Below are 25,816 nucleotides of genomic sequence, written 5' to 3'. Positions count from 1 at the left end.
AGCACCGTCACAAATGGAAAAATAGATGAAGTGTGCAAAAGCCCAATATGGATATAAGCCAATCCAGTTGAATACAAAATGTAAAAAATGGGCAGCACTCCAGCGGATAAAAATGAAAAATAACTTTATTTACCCATAAGGCTGATGCGACGTTTCGGCTCTACACAGGAGCCTTCCTCAAGCAGTGTGTACAGACCAAACTCTGAACATATATAGTGTTGTAACAAACCAATGCATTTTAAAGTCGACTGTCCCTGTGTTAATTATGTGATTTGTGTGTATAAAACATAGATTCTTGTTTATCCTGCAAGTTTTTTATTTTTTTCCTTTCTTAATTCAATATATTATTCATTTATATTATTCTTTTGTAGATGGTATGCTGTGGAGTTTGAGGAGAGGAGAAGTAGCATCGCATTCATGTGGGCTGTGCGATTACGGCGCTCTGAAGCTATTGGTTTAACAAAATACTGCTTTTTTGTGTTTTTCTGTTATGGTCTGTTACATGCATGGCGGGTTGGTATGAGGAGAACCCTCTTGTTAAGGTGGCGATGGGTGGGTTTTGATCACTGTAGCGGTGCGACTCTGCACTCACGTGCAGATGCGCAGTTGCTCTCTGGTCACGGCTGGCGGTTCCACCTCGATGTTGTTGTGGTAACCTTCACCCGAGCCCACCTGGCCACCTGTGTAATTCGGCATGTGTATGTGCCATCATCACCCTGATCCTGCAATGTACCGGACTTGGCTGTCATTATGTGCGCCTGCGCAAAACAACAGGCTGTTCTTACCCTTATCTAAGATGGCCGACTTGATGTTATGGTTTGAAAACGCATGCGCCATATGACGAGGTTAGTGCAAGACAGAAACATGAATTACACGTCACATGGACATGCGCAATGGCGATTCAGGCAAGCCGGATCGCACATGTTAACATGGATGACAGCCGACCTCCCTCCTTCACTCTCCGTACATACATAAGCACTTGACACTTTACTTAATTGTCCACAGTTGGCACTAATAATAATATCAATTATGTGTTTGCATATATACTTTGTTATATTTTATAATCATGGATGTAATTTTTGTACAATCATGTGTATCACGATTAGACATCATTGAGTGTTTGGGTTTTATTCTTTTTATACAATTGTAATGCACTGTTTATCTTGATTATTTATTAATTACAATGAATTGTGTTCACTTGATATGTAATTAGTTATGGTTTATTGTACACACTGTACATTGTACACACTGCTTGAGGAAGGCTCCTGTGTAGAGCCGAAACGTCACATCAGCCTTATGGGTAAATAAAGTTATTTTTCATTTTTATCCGCTGAAGTGCTGCCCGTTTTTTACATTTTTTATATATATCTATCTATCTATATATATATATATATATATATATATATATATAGATATATATATACAGTACAGACCAAAAGTTTGGACACACCTTCTCATTTAAAGAGTTTTCTTTATTTTCATGACCATGAAAATTGTAGATTCACACTGAAGGCATCAAAACTATGAATTAACACATGTGGAATTATATACATAACAAAAAAGTGTGAAACAACTGAAAATATGTCATATTCTAGGTTCTTCAAAGTAGCCACCTTTTGCTTTGATTACTGCTTTGCACACTTTTGGCATTCTCTTGATGAGCTTCAAGAGGTAGTCACCTGAAATGGTTTTCACTTCACAGGTGTGCCCTGTCAGGTTTAATAAGTGGGATTTCTTGCCTTATAAATGGGGTTGGGACCATCAGTTGCGTTGTGGAGAAGTCAGGTGGATACACAGATGATAGTCCTACTGAATAGACTGTTAGAATTTGTATTATGGCAAGAAAAAAGCAGCTAAGTAAAGAAAAACGAGTGGCCATCATTACTTTAAGAAATGAAGGTCAGTCAGTCCGAAAAATTGGGAAAACTTTGAAAGTGTCCTCAAGTGCAGTCACAAAAACCATCAAGCGCTACAAAGAAACTGGCTCACATGCGGACCGCCCCAGGAAAGGAAGACCAAGAGTCACCTCTGCTGCGGAGGATAAGTTCATCCGAGTCACCAGCCTCAGAAATCGCAGGTTAACAGCAGCTCAGATTAGAGACCAGGTCAATGCCACACAGAGTTCTAGCAGCAGACACATCTCTAGAACAACTGTTAAGAGGAGACTGTGTGAATCAGGCCTTCATGGTAGAATATCTGCTAGGAAACCACTGCTAAGGACAGGCAACAAGCAGAAGAGACTTGTTTGGGCTAAAGAACACATGGAATGGACATTAGACCAGTGGAAATCTGTCCAAATTTGAGATCTTTGGTTCCAACCACCGTGTCTTTGTGCGACGCAGAAAAGGTGAACGGATGGACTCTACATGCCTGGTTCCCACCGTGAAGCATGGAGGAGGAGGTGTGATGGTGTGGGGGTGCTTTGCTGGTGACACTGTTGGGGATTTATTCAAAATTGAAGGCATACTGAACCAGCATGGCTACCACAGCATCTTGCAGCGGCATGCTATTCCATCCGGTTTGCGTTTAGTTGGACCATCATTTATTTTTCAACAGGACAATGATCCCAAACACACCTCCAGGCTGTGTAAGGTCTATTTGACCATGAAGGAGAGTGATGGGGTGCTGCGCCAGATGACCTGGCCTCCACAGTCACCGGACCTGAACCCAATCAAGATGGTTTGGGGTGAGCTGGACCGCAGAGTGAAGACAAAAGGGCCAACAAGTGCTAAGCATCTCTGGGAACTCCTTCAAGACTGTTGGAAGACCATTTCAGGTGACTACCTCTTGAAGCTCATCAAGAGAATGCTAAGAGTGTGCAAAGCAGTAATCAAAGCAAAAGGTGGCTACTTTGAAGAACCTAGAATATGACATATTTTCAGTTGTTTCACACTTTTTTGTTATGTATATAATTCTACATGTGTTAATTCATAGTTTTGATGCCTTCAGTGTGAATCTACAATTTTCATAGTCATGAAAATACATAAAACTCTTTGAATAAAAAAGGTGTGTCCAAACTTTTGGTCTGTACTGTATATATGAGTATTGGAAAAAGCAGCTCTCCCCTGTTTCTTGCTATGCAGAGCACGGACAACAGCCCCTGGGTTTGGCTGTTCGAACAATGGTCTAGAAACACACTTGGAAGTCCAGCTCTAATCAAAAGCAGAAGAACTTTATTTCAGCAGTTTAAAAACTTTCTATTACAGGAAATGTAGTATTGTTACGCGTTTCAGACCACCTCTATTCTGGGTCCTACATCATGACATACTAAACATTTAATGAATGCACTATATATGCTCACCCATCACCTGGTCCCGCAATCAACAGGTCACATGGTTGGAGCAAAATGAGCAATAAAAAACACATATGTGCACACATATAAAATAATAATTTTGGAAAATAAAATCACATTATAGCTTCAAAAGGAAACATTTCAAGAATTTAAAAAAAGAAAAAAGAAATAAATCAAAAATGTAACTCTGATAATATTGCAGTATTAGATCATGTATCTTATTGAGACCAGTTGGATAACAGGTTGCTAGCTGAAACATCCAATATGCCTCCCTAATAGTTTTCTTTTGTAGTGTCCCTCTCTTGCACGGAATTGTGACTCTTTCTATGCCCTGTGCACTAAGTCCAGACGTATTCCCACCATGCACAATCGCAAAATGCAGGCTAATCGCAGACACGTTGCGGTTCTCATGGTGGGAAACATCTCAAATGTGTTTGCGGATTCTAGTTTTAATCTGATTAGAAGTGCACCCAACATATTGTAGTTGACACATCTCACATGTAATTAAATAGATAGCATATTTAGTATTACAATTCATGTATGCTTTTATTGCAAATTCCTTGCCAATTACTGTTGATTTAAAAGAGCTACCCACTTTAAAGTGATGACAGCAGATGCATGTGCTGTGACCACATTTGTAACTTCCCTTGCTTGCTAGCCAAGTTGGCTGGGATACTTTTTTCTCTTAAAATAAGCTAGGGCTCACCATATTTCCCAAAGTGGGGGCCTTTCGTGCAGCACATCTAATACCTCCCATAACCACATTAGACCACTGTTTATCATAGCTTAACACAGGTAAGTGCTTTCTAACAATTTTGCATATCTTAGGGCTCTTTCACACTTGCGTTCTTTTCTTCCGGCATAGAGTTCCGTCGTCGGGGCTCTATGCCGGAAGAATCCTGATCAGTTTTATCCTAATGCATTCTGAATGGAGAGAAATCCGTTCAGGATGCATCAGGATGTCTTCAGTTCCGGACCGGAACGTTTTTGGGCCGGAGAAAATACCGCAGCATGCTGCGCTTTTTGCTCCGGCCAAAAATCCTGAATACTTGCTGCAAGGCCGGATCCGGAATTAATGCCCATTGAAAGGCATTAATCCGGATCCGGCCTTAAGCTAAACGTCGTTTCGGCGCATTGCCGGATCCGACGTATAGCTTTTTCTGAATGGTTACCATGGCTGCCGGGACGCTAAAGTCCTGGCAGCCATGGTAAAGTGTAGTAGGGAGCAGTATACTTACCGTCCGTGCGGCTCCCGGGGCGCTTCAGAGTGACGCCAGGGCGCCCCACACGCATGGATGACGTGATTGCATTGCACGTCATCCATGCGCATGGGGCGTTTTGACGTCATTCTGGAGCGCCCCGGGAGCCGCACGGACTGTAAGTATACTGCTCCCCCGCTCCCCACTACTACTATGGCAACCAGGACTTTAATAGCGTCCTGGCTGCCATAGTAACACTGAATGCATTTTGATCCGTCTTCAAATGCTTTCAGTTCACTTGCGTTTTTCTGGATCCGGCGTGTAATTCCGCCAAATGGAGTACACGCCGGATCCGGACAACGCAAGTGTGAAAGAGCCCTAACTGTACTCTTCACTATATTGTGTGACAAATGTAGTGGCCTGCATATTGGAGTGACTAGGTTCATGAGGGGTTTCTGAAAGCCTCTTCTTTGGAAAGATCAACTCTTTCCTATTCATATTAGACACACATTGTCTACGATTTAACGTGAGTATGATCTGCTAGAGAGCCTATCGATTATTTCATCAGACTCAAAAATAAAAGTATCCTCATCTGAACAATTGCGTCTCGCACAAATGAATTCACCTATTGGAATGTTACCTGACAATTCCTTCCTATAAGTGGAAGTGCAGATTGTTGATGTGACCGCATTCCCCCTCAGACACAAATCCAGAAAATTAACACTAACCAAATCATGATGGACAGTGAAAGAAATAGAGTCCAAACATGAATTAAGGAAATCCGCAAACAGTGGTATGCCCGCCACATCACCAGACCAAATAAACAGCAGGTCATCGATGTAGCGACCAAACCAGTGCACCTGCTCAATATATATATATATACATACAGTAGATATAAAAGGTCTACACACCCCTCTTAAAATGTCAGGTTTCTGTGATGTAAAAAAAATGAGACAAAGATAAATCATTTCAGAACTTTTTCCACCTTTTAACGTGACCTATTAATTCTACAACTCAATTGAAAAACAAACTGAAATCTTTTAGGCAGAGGGAAGAAAAAATATGAAAATAAAATAATATGGTTGCATAAGTGTGCACACCCTTAAACTAATTCTTTGTTGAAGCACCTTTTGATGTTATTACAGCACTCAGTCTTTTTGAGTATGAGTCTATCAGCATGGCACATTTTGACTTGGCAAGATTTGCCCACTCTTTGCAAAAACACTACAAATCTGTCAGATTGCGAGGGCATCTCCTGTGCACAGCCCTCTTCAGATCACCCCACAGATTTTCAATCGGATTCAGGTCTGGGCTCTGGCTGGGCCATTCCAAAACTTTAATCTTCTTCTGGTGAAGCCATTCCTTTGTTGGTTTGGATGTCGTTGTCATGCTGAAAGAAGTTCCTCTTCATGTTCAGCTTTCTAGCAGAAGCCTGAAGGTTTTGTGCCAATATTGACTGGTATTTGGAACTGTTCATAATGACCTCTAGCTTAACTAAGGCCCCAGTTCCAGCTGGGGCCTTAGTTTCAAGAAAAACAGCCCCTTTGCATGATGCTACTACCACCATGCTTCACTGTGGGTATGGTGTTCTTTTGGAGATGTGCAGTGTTCTTTCTGCGCCAAACATATCTTTTGGAATTATGGCCAAAAAGCTCAACCTTGGTTTCGTCAGACCATAACACCTTTTCCCACATGCTTTTGGGAGACTTCAGATGTGTTTTTAAAAAAATGTAGCCAGGCTTGGATGTTTTTCTTCGTAAGAAAAGGCTTTCGTCTTGCCACTCTACCCCATCGCCCAGACATATGAAGAATATCGGGGATTGTTGTCACATGTACCACACAGCCAGTACTTGCCAGATATTCCTGCAGCAGCTTTAATGTTGTTGTAGGCCTCTTGGTAGCCTCCCAGACCAGTTTTCTTCTCGTCTTTTCATCAATTTTGGAGGGACGTCCAGTTCTTGGTAATGTCACTGTTGTGCCATATTTGCTCCACTTGACGATGACTGTCTTCACTGTGTTCCATGGTATATCTAATGGCTTGGAAATTCTTTTGTACCGTTCTCCTGCCTGATACCTTTTACCAATGAGATCTCTCTGATGCTTTGGAAGCTCTCTGTGGACCATGGCTTTTGCTGTGGGATGCAACTAAGAAAATTTTAGGAAAGACTAAGTAGAGCAGCTGAACTTTTTTGGGTGTTAATCAGCGGCACTTTAAATGATGACAGGCGTATGCTGACTCCTATTTAACATGATTTTTTTTTTTATGTGATTGCTTATTTCTGAACACAGCTACATCCACAGTTATAAGATGGTGTGCACACCTATGCAACCATATTATTTTAGTATTTTTTGTTTTCTTTCCTCCACCAAAAAGATTTCGATTTGTTTTTTAATTGAGTGGTACAGTTTATAGGTCACATTAACGGTGGAAAAAGTTGTGAAATCATTTATCTTTGTCTCATTTGTTTACATCACAGAAACCTGACATTTTAACAGGGGTGTGTAGACTTTTTATATCCACTGTATATATATCTACAGTGGATACATTCAGCCAATATTTATATGCAACGTGCCGGTCCAGAGGGGAGAACACGTGAGGTTCACGGTGGGCCGAAGGGTACAATAGTTCATCGGGTACTCATGGTTAGCAGATGCCTCCCTGAGCCAGCAGTGCAGTGAAGGAGAGAACAGCACTAGATTCTCCAGGGCACACTCTATTACAGGGGACACCAGCCAGGTGGTGATCGAGGTGCCCTTGATGGTGATTCTGAGTGCTTGTGCGGCTGGGCCCTTGAATTAAGTAATGTCGTGATGCCAGAACCTTGGTGGTGCAAAATGATCAGAGTGGTAGCAGTATGGAGATAGAAGAATGAGGCAGGATTGAATCCAACTGAGAACTTTACTGTAACCAGGATACACATGCAGGTTGGACATGTTAAATCCCAGTAACAGGCTGTATATGTAGTTATGTCTTAGGCTATCGTAGGTAGTTGTGTACTCACTGATATTCAGCTCTTTGCCTTGCTTCAGTCTCAGTAGAGGTAGTTCAAGTCTTTATCTTCTACACACAAGTGATGCAACAGAAACCTTATCCGTCCTTAAAATAACGGTGAGGCTGCCGGAAGCTAATAAATCCTTCACGTAGATACAAAGGCGCCTAGAATAACGGCTTTGTCCTTCCTTTGTCTTTTCCACAGTCAACTTAACAAAATCTACTTGACACTCCAGAAGAGTAGATGGTAGAATACAGACTTCACCTCTGCCTATTTTCCTGGTTTAAAAAACTGAGATATAAATTGGCTCCTCTGGGCCGTGGAGCCCAAGAGAGAGCTGAGAAGAGAGGCGACCTCTCCTTCCCCCTTGCTCCTCACTCCATCTCCTTCTTCAACTCCCACACTCTGAACACTGACTAAACTAGGCCTGAACTGTGCTATATATACTGTGGTGCTATCCCCATCTAGAGGTGGAATGTATGTAGTGCACCTGACAGCCTGGTAACAGGAATTTCCCATAAGAATGAAATACAGCATGACACAACATATGACATAATAAGCTTTTGCAGTGCCCACGTACACTAGTGGGACGCTGCATATACATTTCTTAAGGTGGGTTCTGGCCAAGCTTACATGTTCTTATAATGTCAGGACATATCTGAACGAGTAATTCACCTTAAGGGTCCATTCACACGTCCGTTTTTTCTTTCCTGATCTGTTCCGTTTTTTGCGGAACAGATCAGGACCAGATCTGGACCCATTCATTTTCAATGGGTCCTGGAAAAAATCGGACAGCACAATGTGTGCTGTCCGTTTCCGTTGTTCCGTTCCGCATGTCCGTTTAAATATAAAACATGTCCTATTATGTTCCGCAAAAATCGGATCCTGGTACAATGCAAAGTCAATGGATCCGCAAAAAACGGAAGACATTCGGATGTCATTCCGTATGTCATCCGTTTTTTGCGGATTCCGTTCCTGGAAACACATAGCAAATTTTTTTTAATTTTTTTTTCCAATTTTTTTTCAATGAATTCCAAACAACTTTATTTGATTATTGAAATTTATACATGTTTCCGTTTTTTGCGGATCCGCAAAAAACGGATGACATACGGAAACATTTTCAGGAACAACGGATCCGCAAAAAACGGACCGAAAATCGGGATATAGGAAAATACTGACGTGTGAATGTAGCCTAATAGTGTTACAACGAATAACCCAGTTCTGCCCTGTGGTAGTGAATCAGCAGGCAACTATTACCAGTTGTCCTATGCCAATGGCTTTAAACTGTGTCCTGCAGCCACAATTTCCTCCTCATACATATAGATCTACAGTTGCAAGAAAAAGTATGTGAACCCTTTGGAATGATAAGGATTTCTTCACAAATTGGTCATAAAATGTGATCTGATCTTCATCTAAGTCACAACAATAGACAATCACAGTCTGCTTAAACTAATAACACACAAAGAATTAAATGTTACCATGTTTTTATTGAACACACCATGTAAACATTCACAGTGCAGGTGGAAAAAGTATGTGAACCCTTTGGAATGATATGGATTTCTGCACAAATTGGTCATAAAATGTGACCTGATCTTCATCTAAGTCACAACAATAGACAATCACAGTCTGCTTAAACTAATAACACACACAGAATTAAATGTTACCATGTTTTTATTGAACACACCATGTAAACATTCACAGTGCAGGTGGAAAAAGTATGTGAACCCTGGGATTTAATAACTGGTTGAACCTCCTTTGGCAGCAATACCTTCAACCAAACCTTTTCTGTAGTTGCAGATCAGGTGTGCACAACGGTCAGGAGTAATTCTTGACCATTCCTCTTTACAGAACTGTTTCAGTTCAGCAATATTCTTGGGATGTCTGGTGTGAATCACTTTCTTGAGGTCATGCCACAGCATTTTAACCACCTCCGGACCGCCTAACGCGCCGATGCGTCCGGAAGGTGGTTGCTTTTCTCCTCCTGGACGCATCGGCGCGTCATCTCGCGAGACGCGAGATTTCGCCGCAGCCGGCCCGCACATGCGCATCGCGGGCCGGCATTTCATAGAGGAGTATTTCGTCAGGACCTGCCAGCCAGCGATCATTGGCTGGCAGGTTGCTGATTTTCAAAAAAACCAATCGTAGTGCCAGATAGCAGATCATATTTGTAAATATGATGGGGTTATATGGCTGCTGTGCTCCTCTGCTGGTTCTTTTCGTCGGTTGGATCCAGCAGAGGAGCAGGCTTCACAGTGAGTACACCAACAGTACATACTTAGCCCCAGATCACCCCCCTGAACCCCTATTAACCCTTTGATCACCCCTTCTAGCCCCTGTCAATCACTAGTGAAAGGAAAAAAAGTGATCAGTGCAAACTGTCACTTTTTTTTTTACTGGTATTGACCGTTAGGTTTTAGGTATAGTTTAGGTCCCTTGGTTAGGTAGTTAGGGATCAGTTAGCGCCCAGCCCACCGCACCGCAGTCCGTTATTCGCTGATTAGCGTATCGCTAATCAGCATTTGTACTTTTATAGTATCTGGAAGTGATCAAAACTGATCACGGTCAGATCTATAACTGTATTAGTGTCACTTTAGGTTCGCCCTCCACCCAAAACGCAGTGTTTGCCCGATCAGGCCTGATCGGTCGCCCACACGTGCGTTCGCCCACACCCGCCCCACCGCAGTGACAAAAAAAAATTTTTTTTTGATCGCTGCACATCCACTTTACACGCACTGCGGCGATAAAAAAATCACTTTTGATATTTTTTATCAACCGCAGCGGCCTCCGGTACTTCGCTAGCCTCCCCTTTGTAAGACAGGCTTGCTTTTTTTACCTGGGTAGTCTCAGGGAATACCCCTAAATTTAGTTGCCCACATGTCAAACAGGGGGTATTCCTCTGAAGAGGCCTACAGGCTTCTGACCCAGTCGGATGAGGAGTGGGAACCCTCATCTGATGAATCCAGCGGGTCAGAATACGAACCTGTAGAAAGCAGCGGCTCTCTGACCCAAAGTTCGGACGAGGAGGCTGAGGTCCCTGATAGAACCAGGCGTACCCGGCCCCGTGTTGCTAGACCGCAGGTTGCGCAGGATCCGCTTCAAGAGCATCAGAGTGGGGCTGGTGCTGCCGGATTACGTGGTGAGGCATACACCAGCAGACCAGCCCATCCTGGACCTAGTACCAGCACTGCCGTACAACCTGGTGAAGTAGCGAGCACCAGAAGGGCAGTTGAAGCTGGTACGGTGGCACGAGCAGTAGTGACCCCGTCGCAGCCACCGCAAAGACGTGCCCGTAGAGCCCCTAGAATCCCAGAGGTGCTGGCAAACCCTGATTGGCAGCCCCCAACTTCAGCCGCACCTGTAGTTCCCCCTTTCACCGCCCTGTCTGGAGTTCGGGTTGAGACAGCTCAGATCGGTTCGGCCCTGGGATTTTTTGAGCTGTTCTTGACTGCGGAGCTCTTAGACATAGTCGTGGCAGAGACAAACCGGTATGCCACACAATTTATAACCGCTAACCCGGGAAGCTTTTATGCCCAGCCTTTCCGGTGGAAACCAGTCCAAGTTTCCGAATTTAAAACTTTTCTGGGCCTCCTCCTCAACATGGGCCTGACAAAAAAGCATGAATTGCGGTCATATTGGTCCACGAACCCAATTCATCACATGCCCATGTTCTCTGGTGCAATGTCCAGGACACGATTTGAGACCATCCTGCATTTCTTGCACTTTAGTGACAACACCGCCTCCCGTCCCAGAGGCCACCCTGCTTTTGACCGGCTCCACAAAATTCGGCCCCTCATAGACCATTTCAACCAGAAATTTGCAGATTTGTATACCCCTGAGCAAAACATCTGCGTAGACGAGTCCCTAATACATTTTACCGGGCGCCTTGGCTTCAAACAATACATCCCAAGCAAGCGCGCCCGGTATGGGGTCAAATTGTATAAGCTCTGTGAAAGGGCCACAGGCTATACCCACAAATTTCGTGTCTATGAGGGAAAAGATCAGACCCTGGAGCCGGTCGGTTGCCCTGACTACCTGGGGAGCAGTGGGAAGATAGTTTGGGACTTGGTGTCACCCTTATTCGGCAAGGGGTACCATCTTTATGTGGACAATTTTTACACAAGTGTGGCCCTCTTTAGGCATTTGTTTCTAGAACGGATTGGCGCCTGTGGTACCGCGCGAACTAGTCGCGCGGGCTTCCCCCAACGGCTCGTTAGCACCCGTCTTGCAAGGGGGCAGAGGGCCGCACTGTGTAACGAAGAACTGCTCGCGGTGAAATGGAGAGACAAGCGTGACGTTTACATGCTCTCCTCCATTCACGCAGACACGACAATACAAATTGAGCGAGCAACCCGTGTCATTGAAAAGCCCCTCTCAGTCCACGACTATAACCTCCACATGGGAGGGGTGGACTTCAATGACCAGATGTTGTCTCCGTATTTAGTTTCCCGCAGAACCAGACGCTGGTATAAGAAGGTGTCTGTATATTTGATTCAATTGGCGCTGTATAATAGTTTTGTTCTCTACAGTAAGGCTGGGAGAACTGGATCCTTCCTCAAATTTCAGGAAGAGATCATTGAGAACCTCCTGTATCCAGAAGGTTCCGTGGCCCCATCCACCAGTGTAGTTAGCCGTCTACACGAGCGACATTTCCCTAATGTCGTTGCTGGTACCTCAACCCAACCGTCACCCCGAAAAAGATGTCGTGTCTGTAGCAGGAGTGGAATAAGGCGTGACACCCGGTATTTCTGTCCTGACTGTCCTGACCACCCTGCCCTATGCTTAGGGGATTGTTTCCGAAAGTACCACACACAGGTACACCTAGCATAGGGATCACATCTCACCAGGATAGGCACACAGGGCTATTAGGGCCCATTCACTCACACAGCTGCTGCAAACGTCTCCTTTCACATGGGACAAAGTGCATAACGCACTTCGCCACATCTTTGGGCGATTTGCGCTTTGCACATTGACCCATGGGGGAGGAGAGGTTTGTTCTATAAAGGTAAAAAAACAAAAAAAAAAAAAACACCAGTAAGCAAAATGTTAATGTTTAGTTCAAAAAGTTAAAGTTTATGCATTCTGTTCCAAAGTTAATAAAATTATTGCGTTGCGGCCTGTTTTTTTTTTTTTTTTCTTTTTTTACCTTCCAGGTGGACCAACCGATGAACTAGCTGCAGCACCGATGTGCATTCTGACAGAAGCATTGCGCTGCTGTCAGATTACACGCAAGTCGGTGTATGCGGCGCTGCAAGACGGGATTTTCTCCTCTGCAGTGACAGATATGTTTGCCGAGGCATACGAGCTGAGGAGGAGGCGGCGTTCCTATGCTTTGGCAAGCACTTTGTATATATATATATATATATATATAAAAAAAAAAATCCCGGCAATGATTTATTCATCCACATCGATTGATGTGAATGGAGAAATCTGGTTTGCCAGGGCATATGAGCTAAGTGGGTATGGATGTTGGGCGGAGCTCCTATGTCCTGGCAGACGCCATTCCCCTCCTTTTTTTTTGGCAGAGATTTTTTCATCCACATTGATCAATGCGAATGAAGAAATCTGTGCCGTTCATTTTTTTCTTTCAGCCCAGAGGCTGAACGGAAAAAATAATCTCATTACCTGTATGCTCAATATAAGGAGAATAGCAGAAACTCCTAATGCTGGCCATACATGTAATGATTGCGGAGACCCTCAAATGCCAGGGCAGTACAAACACCCCACAACTGACCCCATTTTGGAAAGAAGACACCCCAAGGTATTTGCTGAGGGGCATATTGAGTCCATGAAAGATTTTAATTTTTGTCCTAAGTTAGCAGAAAGTGAGACTTTGTGAGAAAAAACTAAAAAAAAAATCAATTTCCGCTAACTTATGCCAAAAAAATACATTTCTATGAACTCACTATGCCCCTCATTGAATACCTTGGGGTGTCTTCTTTCCAAAGTGGGGTCACATGTGGGGTATTTATACTGCCCTGGCTTTTTAGGGGCCCTAAAGCGTGAGAAGAAGTCTGGGATCCAAATGTCTAAAAATGCCCTCCTAAAAGGAATTTGGGCACTTTTGCAGCCTAGATGCGCAAAAGTGTCACACATCTGGTATCGCCGTACTCAGGAGAAGTTGGGCAATGTGTTTTGGGGTGTCATTTTACATATACCCATGCTGGGTGAGAGAAATATCTTGGTCAAATGCCAACTTTGTATAAAAAAATGGGAAAAGTTGTCTTTTGCCAAGATATTTCTCTCACCCAGCATGGTTATATGTAAAATGACAACCCAAAACACATTCCCCAACTTCTCCTGAGTACGGCGATACCAGATGTGTGACACTTTTTTGCAGCCTAGGTGGGCAAAGGGGCGCATATTCCAAAGTGCACCTTTCGGATTTCGCAGGCCATTTTTTACAGATTTTGATTGCAAAGTACTTCTCACACATTAGGGCCCCTAAATTGCCAGGGCAGTATAACTACCCCACAAGTGACCCCATTTTGGAAAGAAGACACCCCAAGGTATTCCGTGAGGGGCATGGCGAGTTCCTAGAATTTTTTATTTCTTGTCGTAAGTTAGTGGAATATGAGACTTTGTAAGGAAAAAAGAGAAAAAAAAAAAATCATCATTTTCCGCTAACTTGTGACAAAAAATAAAAAATTCTAGGAACTCGCCATGCCCCTCACGGGATACCTTGGGGTGTCTTCTTTCCAAAATGGGGTCACTTGTGGCGTAGTTATACTGCCCTGGCAATTTAGGGGCCCAAATGTGTGAGAAGTACCTTGCAATCAAAATGTGTAAAAAATGCCCTGCAAAATCCGAAAGGTGCACTTTGGAATTTGGGCCCCTTTGCCCACCTTGGCTGCAAAAAAGTGTCACACATCTGGTATCGCCGTACTCAGGAGAAGTTGGGCAATGTGTTTTGGGGTGTCATTTTACATATACCCATGCTGGGTGAGAGAAATATCTTGGTCAAATGCCAACTTTGTATAAAAAAATGGGAAAAGTTGTCTTTTGACAAGATATTTCTCTCACCCAGCATGGGTATATGTAAAATGACACCCCAAAACACATTGCCCAACTTCTCCTGAGTCCGGCGATACCAGATGTGTGACACTTTTTCGCAGCCAAGGTGGGCAAAGGGGCACATATTTCAAAGTGCACCTTTCGGATTTCACCGGTCATTTTATACAGATTTTGATTGCAAAGTTCTTCTCACACATTTGGGCCCCTAAATTGCCAGGGCAGTATAACTACCCGACAAGTGACCCCATTTTGGAAAGAAGACACCCCAAGGTATTCCGTGAGGGGCATGGCGAGTTCCTAGAATTTTTTATTTTTTGTCGCAAGTTAGTGGAATATGAGACTTTGTATGAAAAAAAAAAAAAAAAAAAAAAAATCATCATTTTCCGCTAACTTGTGACAAAAAATAAAAAATTCTAGGAACTCGCCATGCCCCTCACGGAATACCTTGGGGTGTCTTCTTTCCAAAATGGGGTCACTTGTGGGGTAGTTATACTGCCCTGGCTTTTTAGGGGCCCAAATGTGTGAGAAGTACTTTGCAATCAAAATCTGTAAAAAATGACCGGTGAAATCCGAAAGGTGCACTTTGGAATGTGGGTCCCTTTGCCCACCTAGGCTGCAAAAAAGTGTCACACATCTGGTATCGCCGTACTCAGGAGAAGTTGGGCAATGTGTTTTGGCGTGTCATTTTACATATACCCATGCTGGGTGAGAGAAATATCTTGTCAAAAGACAACTTTTCCCATTTTTTTATACAAAGTTGGCATTTGACCAAGATATTTCTCTCACCCAGCATGGGTATATGTAAAATGACACCCCAAAACACATTGCCCAACTTCTCCTGAGTACGGCGATACCAGATGTGTGACACTTTTTTGCAGCCAAGGTGGGCAAAGGGGCACATATTCCAAAGTGCACCTTTCGGATTTCACCGGTCATTTTTTACAGATTTTGATTGCAAAGTACTTCTCACACATATTGGCCCCTAAATTGCCAGGGCAGTATAACTACGCCACAAGTGACCCCATTTTGGAAAGAAGACACCCCAAGGTATTCCGTGAGGGGCATTGCGAGTTCCTAGAATTTTTAATTTTTTGTCGCAAGTTAGTGGAATATGAGACTTTGTAAGGAAAAAAAAAAAAAAAAAAAAAATCATCATTTTCCGCTAACTTGTGACAAAAAATAAAAAGTTCTATGAACTCACTGTGCCCATCAGCGAATACCTTAGGGTGTCTTCTTTCCGAAATGGGGTCACTTGTGGGGTTTTTCTACTGTTTGGGCATGGTAGAACCTCAGGAAACATGACAGGTGCTCAGAAAGTCAGAGCTGTTTCAAAAAGCGGAAATTCACATTTTTGTACCATAGTTTGTAAACGCTATAACTTTTACCCAAACCATTGTTTATATATGGATGTCTTTTTTTTTGCAAAATTTTACAGCTGAAAGTGAAAAATGTCATTTTTTTGCAAAAAAATCGTTACATTTTGATAAATAACAGAAAAAGTCAAAATGTCAGCAGCAATGAAATACCACCAAATGAAAGCTCTATTAGTGAGAAGAAAAGGAGGTAAAATTCATTTGGGTGGTAAGTTGCATGTTGCATGACCGAGCGATAAACGGTGAAAGTAGTGTAGTGCCGAAGTGTAAAAAGTGGCCTGGTCATGAAGGGGGTTTCAGCTAGCGGGGCTGAAGTGGTTAAACGGGTTGAGGTCAGGACTCTGACTGGGCCAGTCCAGAGGGCGTATTTTCTTAAGCCATTCTGTTGTTGATTTACTTCTATGCTTTGGTTCGTTCTCCTGTTGCAACATCCATCTTCTGTTGAGCTTTGGTGGACAGATGGCCTTAAGTTCTCCTGCAAAATGTCTTGATAAACTTGAGAATTCATTTTTCCTTCGATGTGAGCAATCCGTCCAGGCCCTGACGCAGCAAAGCAGCCCCAAACCATGATGCCCGCACCACCATACTTCACAGTTGGGATGAGGTTTTGATGGTGGTGTGCTGTGCCTCTTTTTCTCCACACATAGTGTTGTGTGTTTCTTCCAAACTCAACTTTGGTTTCATCTGTCCACAGAATATTTTGCCAGTACTGCTGTGGAACATCTAGGTGCTCTTGTGCAAACTGTAAACGTGCAGCAATGTTTTTTTTTGGACAGCAGTTGCTTCCTCTGTGGTATCCTTCCATGAAATCCATTCTTGTTTAGTGTTTTACGTATTGTATATTCGCTAACAGGGATGTTAGCATATGCCAGAGACTTTTGTAAGTCTTTAGCTGACACTCTAGGATTCTTCCTCACCTCATTGAGCAGTCTGTGCTGTGCTCTTGCAGTCATCTTTACAGGACGGCCACTCCTAAGGAGAGTAGCAGCAGTGCTGAACTTTCTGCATTTATAGACAATTTGTCTTACCGTGGACTGATCAACAGCAAGGCTTTTGGAGATACTTTTATAACCCTTTCCAGCTTTATGCAAGTCAACAATTCTTAATCGTAGGTCTTCCGAGAGCTCTTTTGTGCAAGGCATCATTCACATCAGGCAATGCTTCTTGTGAAAAGCAATCCCAGAACTAGTGTGTTTTTTATAGGGCAGGGCAGCTGCAACCAACACTTTTAATCTCATTTCATTGATTGGACTCCAGTTGGCTGACACCTCACTCCAATTAGCTCTTGGAGATGTCATTAGTCTAGGGGTTCACATACTTTTTCCACCTACACTGTGAATGTTTACATGGTGTGTTCAATAAAAACATGGTAACATTTAATTCTTTGTGTGTTATTAGTTCAAGCAGACTGTGATTGTCTATTGTTGTGACTTAGATGAAGATCAGATCACATTTTATGACCAATTTGTGCAGAAATCCTTATCATTCCAAAGGGTTCACATACTTTTTCTTGCAACTGTATATGGGTATCACAGATTATTTGGTGCCCCGGGCACAGGCAGCATGCATTAGGTAATAAGGTCAAGCCTCGACTTAGTTTACAGAGTGATGTCTATGGTGAAGATCCCAGCCCCTGTTTTTAACTGGAGTTTTATATGCGATTTGGAAGCTGCCATCTTGTAAGTATATACAGACGTGGACAAAATTGTTGGTACCCTTTGGTCAATGAAAGAAAAAGTCACAATGGTCACAGAAATAACTTTAATCTGACAAAAGTAATAATAAATTAAAATTCTATAAATGTTAACCAATGAAAGTCAGACATTGTTTTTCAACCATGCTTCAACAGAATTATGTAAAAAAATAAACTCATGAAACAGGCATGGACAAAAATGATGGTACCCCTAACTTAATATTTTGTTGCGCAACCTTTTGAGGCAATCACTGCAATCAAACGCTTCCTGTAACTGTCAATGAGACATCTGCACCTCTCAGCAGGTATTTTGGCCCACTCCTCATGAGCAAACTGCTCCAGTTGTGTCCGGTTTGAAGGGTGCCTTTTCCAGACTGCATGTTTCAGCTCCTTCCAAAGATGCTCAATAGGATTGAGGTCAGGGCTCATAGAAGGCCACTTTAGAATAGTCCAATTTTTTCCTCTTAGCCATTCTTGGGTGTTTTTAGCGGTGTGTTTTGGGTCATTGTCCTGTTGCAAGACCCATGACCTGCGACTGAGACCAAGCTTTCTGACACTGGCTAGTACATTTCTCTCTAGAATTCCTTGATAGTCTTGAGATTTCATTGTACCCTGCACAGATTCAAGACACCCTGTGCCAGACGCAGCAAAGCAGCCCCAGAACATAACAGAGCCTCCTCCATGTTTCACAGTAGGGACAGTGTTCTTTTCTTGATATGCTTCATTTTTTCGTCTGTGAACATACAGCTGATGTGCCTTGGCAAAAACTTCGATTTTTGTCTCATCTGTCCACAGGACATTCTCCCAGAAGCTTTGTGGCTTGTCAACATGTAGTTTGGCATATTCCAGTCTTGCTTTTTTATGATTCGTTTTCAACAATGGTGTCCTCCTTGGTCGTCTCCCATGTAGTCCACTTTGGCTCAAACAACGACGGATGGTGCGATCTGACACTGATGTTCCTTGAGCATGAAGTTCACCTTGAATCTCTTTAGAAGTCTTTCTAGGCTCTTTTGTTACCATTCGGATTATCCGTCTCTTAGATTTGTCATCAATTTTCCTCCTGCGGCCACGTCCAGGGAGGTTGGCTACAGTCCCATGGATCTTAAACTTATGAATAATATGTGCAACTGTACTCACAGGAACATCTAGTTGCTTGGAGATGGTCTTATAGCCTTTACCTTTAACATGCTTGTCTATAATTTTCTTTCTGATCTCTTGAGACAGCTCTTTCCTTTGCTTCCTCTGGTCCATGTCGAGTGTGGTACACACCATATCACCAAACAACACAGTGATTACCTGGAGCCATATATATAGGCCCAATGGCTGATTACAAGGTTGTAGACACCTGTGATGCTAATTAGTGGACACACCTTGAATTAACATGTCCCTTTGGTCACATTATGTTCTGTGTTTTCTAGGGGTACCATCATTTTTGTCCATGCCTGTTTCATGAGTTTATTTTTTTACATAATTCTGTTGAAGCATGGTTGAAAAACAATGTCTGACTTTCATTGGTTAACATTTATAGAATTTTAATTTATTATTACTTTTGTCAGATTAAAGTTATTTCTGTGACCATTGTGACTTTTTCTTTCATTGACCAAAGGGTACCAACAATTTTGTCCACGTCTGTAAATGTCTATTTTGCGCAATCTGTGTTGGTGGACCTTCACGCTATTCGTGCTACGGTTTTGTAATAGGACCATAACACAAAGGATCAGTATTTCCGGTGACCTGTTGTTACAGAAAAGGAAGCAAAGGATGGTGTGAATTAAGGTGCGGATTCCATCTCAGGCGTCAACCAGAACTGAGAACACTTATCTTACATCAGATATTTCGGTTGTTCCAGAGATCCGGTATTATTAGTTATCCCGATGCCCAGTGGTATCTGTGGTTATTGGTGGTCGTAGGTTTCCATTTTCAGGCGCTCTGAAAAATGAAAGGTGGAATCTGATTGGTTGCTATGAGCAACTAAACCAGTTTTCCTTTACACCAGTTTTGATAAATTGACCCCACTGTGTGAAAATACCTTTACGTTCAACAGTTTTACATTTAGGTTCTGGGTAGCAGAATTTTGGTGTGGATTCCAGCGCCTGTGCCAAGAAAGGACGCGTCTCTTTGCTGTTTGGCTCCATTCAGTGGGGATAAACTTATGAAGCAGGAAAAGTGGCAGTAGACCTGGAGTTTCGGCTGCAAACCACACACTGGATTTTGCCATCCACAGTGTGAACAGCGCCTTATACAGTTTAGGGCTCATGCACATGAAAAAAAATTCTTTCCGTGCCCGTTCCGTTTTTCTTTTTTTTCAGCCCGTATGCGGAACCATTTACTTCAATGTGCAAAAAAATAATAAACGGAAATGACTGTGTGCATTCCGTTTCCATAGGTACGCAAGTCCGTTCTGCAAAAAAATAGAACATGTCCTATTCTTGTCCATTGTGAGGACAAGGACAGGCATTGTTACAATGGATCGCAAAACAAATGCATGCGATACGGATGTCATCTGTAAAAAAAAATTGCGGACCACAAAATACATACTGATACGGTCGTATGCTTGAAACCGGACAGCCAGGCTGTAAAAAAAAATTGCGGACCACAAAATACATACTGATACAGTCGTATGCTTGAAACCGGACAGCCAGGCAATACTTCTCCAGGAAGGAGAGGCGTTTTTGCAAAACAGGACATTGCAATTTGCTATGTCATTGTAACTTGTGACGTCTCAGGTTTCAGTCAGCGTTCCCTAACGCTTGAACTACATTCTCATAAAACTATGCAGATTTATTTGGTGCTTGTTCCAATAATAAATAAATAATAAGACCCTTTACACCCAGACAGTCCCTATTTCAGAGGCAGCAAGCTCTGCTGTTGCTATAGTAACCAGGGAGCTCGGCGGATGAAGCAGTGACGTCACTACATCCCGCGTTCTGGCGCGCCTGGAACGTCAGCCACGCATCGCTGTGATCCCGGCTTCAGTGGTGTCGTCATCAAACAGCGCCTTACGGGAGCACTGCGAGGCCGAGGAAGCTGAGGAGGAGGAGGTGAGGAGCGCGCAGCCTGCATGTGTTGAGACATGAGCAGAGCCCTAGGGGCGATGGGGGAACCGCCAGTCACGGTCCTGAGGCGCCGGCCTGCTCGTCTGACAGGAAGTGTGTGAGGAGAAGCCGGCCGGTGCCTTTGTCAGGAGCAGTGGGAGGTGGGATCCGGCTCCGCCGCCCCCGCTCACACCGAGGCTGATGTAGTGAGGGGCTCTGACTGGTCCTATTGTCGGGAGGTGTCAGTCAGAAACCGCTACTTCTGTGAATAAAGTGACGTCATGAGACCGGCCATAATGATTCCTTCCTGTGTGGGTCCTAGGTGTGCTTTCTGCTATTGTGTGTTCACACTGCCTGTAGTGTCCTGTGGTGGTGACAGCAGGGCAGGAAGATCTCACACCTCAGGGGGTATTGTCACCTGAGACAATAACAGTCCCGCCTCTGGCACCTGCACCTGTCTCCAGGACGGGGCCGCAAAGCGAAGGTGAGCGCGGTGTGCTCTCCATTCACTACTATGAAGGCTATAGAGGTGAATGGGGAGGTGGCCGAGTAAGAGCGGTGTGCTCTCCATTCACTACTATGAAGGCCATAGAGGTGAATGGGGAGTTGGCCGTGCGCGAGAGGTGTGCTCTCTATTTACTACTATGAAGGCCATAGAGGTGAATGGGGAGGTGGCCGTGCGCGAGCGGTGTGCTCTCTATTTACTACTATGACGGCTATAGAGGTGAATGGGGAGGTGGCCGTGCGCGAGCGGTGTGCTCTCTATTTACTACTATGAAGGCCATAGAGGTGAATGGGGAGGTGGCCGTGCGCGAGCGGTGTGCTCTCCATTCACTACTATGAAGGCCATAGAGGTGAATGGGGAGGTGGCCGTGCGCGAGCGGTGTGCTCTCCATTCACTACTATGAAGGCCATAGAGGTGAATGGGGAGGTGGCCGAGCACGATCAGTGTGCTCTCTATTCACTACTATGAAGGCTATAGAGGTGAATGGGGAGGTGGCCGAGTAAGAGCGGTGTGCTCTCCATTCACTACTATGAAGGCCATAGAGGTGAATGGGGAGTTGGCCGTGCGCGAGAGGTGTGCTCTCTATTTACTACTATGAAGGCCATAGAGGTGAATGGGGAGGTGGCCGTGCGCGAGCGGTGTGCTCTCTATTTACTACTATGACGGCTATAGAGGTGAATGGGGAGGTGGCCGTGCGCGAGCGGTGTGCTCTCTATTTACTACTATGAAGGCCATAGAGGTGAATGGGGAGGTGGCCGTGCGCGAGCGGTGTGCTCTCCATTCACTACTATGAAGGCCATAGAGGTGAATGGGGAGGTGGCCGTGCGCGAGCGGTGTGCTCTCCATTCACTACTATGAAGGCCATAGAGGTGAATGGGGAGGTGGCCGAGCACGATCAGTGTGCTCTCTATTCACTACTATGAAGGCTATAGAGGTGAATGGGGAGTTGGCCGTGCACGATCGGTGTGCTCTCCATTCACTACTATGAAGGCTATAGAGGTGAATGGGGAGTTGGCCGTGCACGATCGGTGTGCTCTCCATTCACTACTATGACGGCTATAGAGGTGAATGGGGAGTTGGCCGTGCACGAGCGGTGTGCTCTCTATTCACTACTATGAAGGCCATAGAGGTGAATGGGGAGGTGGCCGAGCACGAGCGGTGTGCTCTCCTTTCACTACTATGAAGGCCATAGAGGTGAATGGGGAGGTGGCCGTGCACGAGCGGTGTGCTCTCTATTCACTACTATGAAGGCCATAGAGGTGAATGGGGAGGTGCCCACGTGTGAACAGTGCGCTCTCCATTCACTCCTATGGGAGTTTCATTAACGTAACAGAGCAACAGATGCGGACAGCACAAGCAGTGCTGTCCGCATCTTTTGCGGCCCTGTTCAAGTGAATGTCCGCACCCAAACTGTAAAAACTGCGGCTCGGATGTAGACCAGAACAACGGTCGTGTGCATGAGGCCTAAAGGGAGTCTTTCACCTAAAATCACCATTATAGAACACTAACATCAGGATCTCCATGTTAGAATGCTACCTTCCATATTGCTGTCCATCTCAGATTTTCTCAGAAAAACACTATTATTCAATGTTAATTAGCCTCTGAAGGTGCCCAGGCCCCTCGTCGCTTTTCATACAAAACCCCTCCCCTTTCACCCCTTGGCCCACCCTAGGTTCTTCTGATTACGTCCTCCTCTTAGTGAGAAATACAGCGCCAGCGCCGTTCAACATATTTGCCGCGCCTGCGTACTTCGTTCCCTATTATGGGCAGAGGCACACGAGCGTTTAATGCGCATGTGCTGGCCCGTACATCCCGATCTAGCCGGGCTTGTGCCTCTGCCCATAATGGGGAATGAAGTGCGCAGGTGCGGCAAATATGTTGAACGGCGCTGGCTCTGTATTTCTCACTAAGAGGAGGACGTAATCAGAAGAACCTAGGGCGGGCCAGAGGGGTAAAAGGATTTTGTATGAAAAGCGACGAGAGGCCTAGGGAACGGCCGCATGAACGCTGCCCCTGGGCACCTTCAGAAGCTAATTGACATACTGAATAAAAGTGTTTTCCTGAGAAAATCGGCGATGGACAGCAATATGGAAGGTAGCATTCTAATATGGGGAATGTAATGGAGATCCTGATGTTAGTGTTCTATAATGGTGATTTTAGGTGAAAGACTCCCTTTAGGCCTCATGCACACGGCATGGTCCTCATCCGAGCCGCAGTTTTTACGGTTTGGGTGCGGACCCATTCACTTGAATGGGGCCGCAAAAGATGCAGACAGCACTCTGTGTGCTTTCCGCATCCGTTGCTCTGTTACATAGCCCCGCAAAAAAAATATATATAACATGTCCTATCCTTGTCCATTTTGCAGACAAGAATAGGCATTTCTACAATGGGCCACCTGTTCCGTTCCGCAAATTGCGAAAGGCATACAGGCGGCTTCCGTGTTTTGCTGATCCGCAATTCGCGGACCCCAAAAAACGGAACAGTCGTGTGCATGAGGCCTTAATGAAACTCCCATAGGAGTAAATGGAGAGCTCATGCACGGCCACCTCCCCATTCACCTCTATGGGAGTTCTGGAAATGGCTAAGCCTTCATAGAAGTGAATGGAGGGTGGCTACTGTTTTACTCTCGTCCACCGTGGGGACCCCGTACTGGAGATAGGTACGAGAGTTGGTGGCCTATCCTAGCGATAGATCACCAGTGTCTCACCCCCTTTAGTGGTTGCCTGAGAATCAGACTACTCTCCCCATTGGCCTCAGTTGAGGCGGCTGTGTTTTCTTCAAGAAAAGATTAGGGTGGGTTCAAATATGGTGGAGCTTTTCTACATCTTTTGCTGTGAATTTCAAAGGGTTAAGGCTTCATGCACACGGCCGTTTTGCGTCTGTTCCGTGCATTTGTGACTTCAATTGCGATCCCCAATGCACGTGCAACATCCGTGCAGCGGGCCGGACCCATTCAACTTGACCGCAAAAAAATGACATGTCATATTTATTTGTGATGTGGAACAATGGAAAGAAACGCCACAGAAGCACTCCGTAGTGCTTCCGGTGTTCCGTTCTGCATCTCCGGAATTGTGGACCCATTTTAGTGAATGGGTCCGCATCCATGATGTGTGGTGCACACGGCTGGTGGTCGTGGATTGCCGACCTGCTGTTTGGGGGCTGCAATACGGCCATGGCCGCCCAACGGCCGTGTGCATGAGGCCTAAATCATTAGCAACTCTGAGACTGGACCTTAGTGTGTGTGCCCCCGACGCAAGGGATTTTTGTGTGGAGAATCCACAGTGTAATACAGTAAAAGCTGAGGTAGAGATTTCCCAAATCTAATGTATGCTATGGGTATTTTGCACACAATGTAATTGACTGGTGGTGCATCCCGACATATGCTGTTCATGTATGGTGCAGTGGGCAAGGAGTTCCTACAGAGCACCATACATGTATGGCACAGGAGCTGTGACTGTGACTGATGGCCTGACTCCGCTTAACTGCCAGCGTCGGAGATTACTCTGATGCTGGATGTTTACATGGGGAGGGGGCTCCCTCACCACATCGGTTAACCGTGATGCGATCATGGGGTGCCAGTGGTTTCTATGGCAGCCAGAAGCCTTGCCACAGCTTAAAACTGACATGCATGATGTGTTAGAATTAAAGGGGTTATCCAACCCCTATAATGCCCCCCAAAAAGCCCAGGCCCCTCATACTGGTCATACTTACCCCCTACATAACACTAAGGGGTTGCTATTTAATGCAATGCAATGGGAAACCATTACTAGTCTCTAAAACTGTCTTTAATGCAGAAATAGCAAATTTAGACCACTTAGAATGTATCTGCCATCATATACTAAACATAAGACTAGTGCCACCTTACCTGTATAGATGTGAACAGTAGACTCCTTATCACAGTCATTCCTCCAACACTGAAAGCTGGAGACCCCGTTACACTCAGCGGGAATGCAGTTCAGGTGCAGATCCATTTTGCAACTGGATACAAAGGTCTGAGCACCAGCACCGCACACATGACAGCCCCTGCCTCTGCACCACTCTCAGATCGGATGCTATGTAGGTTAAGGGTGGCACAGAGGTGCTATGTAGGCTTAGAATAGCACAGAGGAGGCTGTAGGGTGGCACAGTATGGTGCTATGTAGGCTTAGGGTAGCACAGAGGAGGCTGCAGGGTGGCACAGTGTGGTGCTATGTAGGCTTAGGGTAGCACAGAGGAGGCTGCAGGGGCAGGGTGGCACAGTATGGTGCTATGTAGGCTTAGGGTAGCACAGTGGAGGCTGCAGGGGCAGGGTGGCACAATGTGATGCTGTGTAGATGTAGGGTAGCACAGAGGAGGCTGCAGGGTCAGGGTGGCACAGTGTGATGCTGTGTAGACGTAGGGTAGCACAGAGGAGGCTGCAGGGTCAGGGTGGCACAGTGGTGCTGTGTAGACGTTGGGTAGCATAGAGGGCACTGCAGATCAGAGTGGCACAGTGTGATGCTATGTAGGCTTAGGGTGGCACAGTATGCTGCTATGTAGGCTTAGGGCAGGACAGAGGGCACTGCAGATCAGGGTGGCACAGAGTGCTCTGCATGGTCGGGGTGACACAGTAATACTATTTAGGTTTAGTGTGGCACAGTACATGGGTTTACAGGGCATCTGTAGGGTCAATACGCAGGGAGGATGGGCTGTTGACTGCGGGTCTCCCATGTCTGACATAGCCTGGGCCACTCCCT

The 25,816-nt window shown here is 44.9% G+C and overlaps 1 protein-coding gene across 2 annotated transcripts in view; it reads left to right on the top strand.

Annotated features, from left to right (window-relative positions):
- Window positions 1-20,495: 20,495 nt before the first annotated feature.
- The window catches only part of SMARCAD1 (SWI/SNF-related, matrix-associated actin-dependent regulator of chromatin, subfamily a, containing DEAD/H box 1), a 105,067-nt gene continuing 99,746 nt past the window's right edge, over window positions 20,496-25,816 (top strand). For both annotated transcript variants that reach the window (XM_044302707.1, XM_044302698.1), the window contains exon 1: window positions 20,496-20,602. The gene's annotated coding sequence lies outside the window, so the exon portion shown is untranslated. The remainder of the gene's footprint in view (window positions 20,603-25,816) is intronic.

Source organism: Bufo gargarizans, chromosome 1 (assembly GCF_014858855.1).
Source record: "Bufo gargarizans isolate SCDJY-AF-19 chromosome 1, ASM1485885v1, whole genome shotgun sequence".
In the NCBI taxonomy this organism is placed as follows: Eukaryota; Metazoa; Chordata; class Amphibia; order Anura; family Bufonidae; genus Bufo; species Bufo gargarizans.
This window is presented reverse-complemented; position numbering and strand designations above follow the sequence as displayed.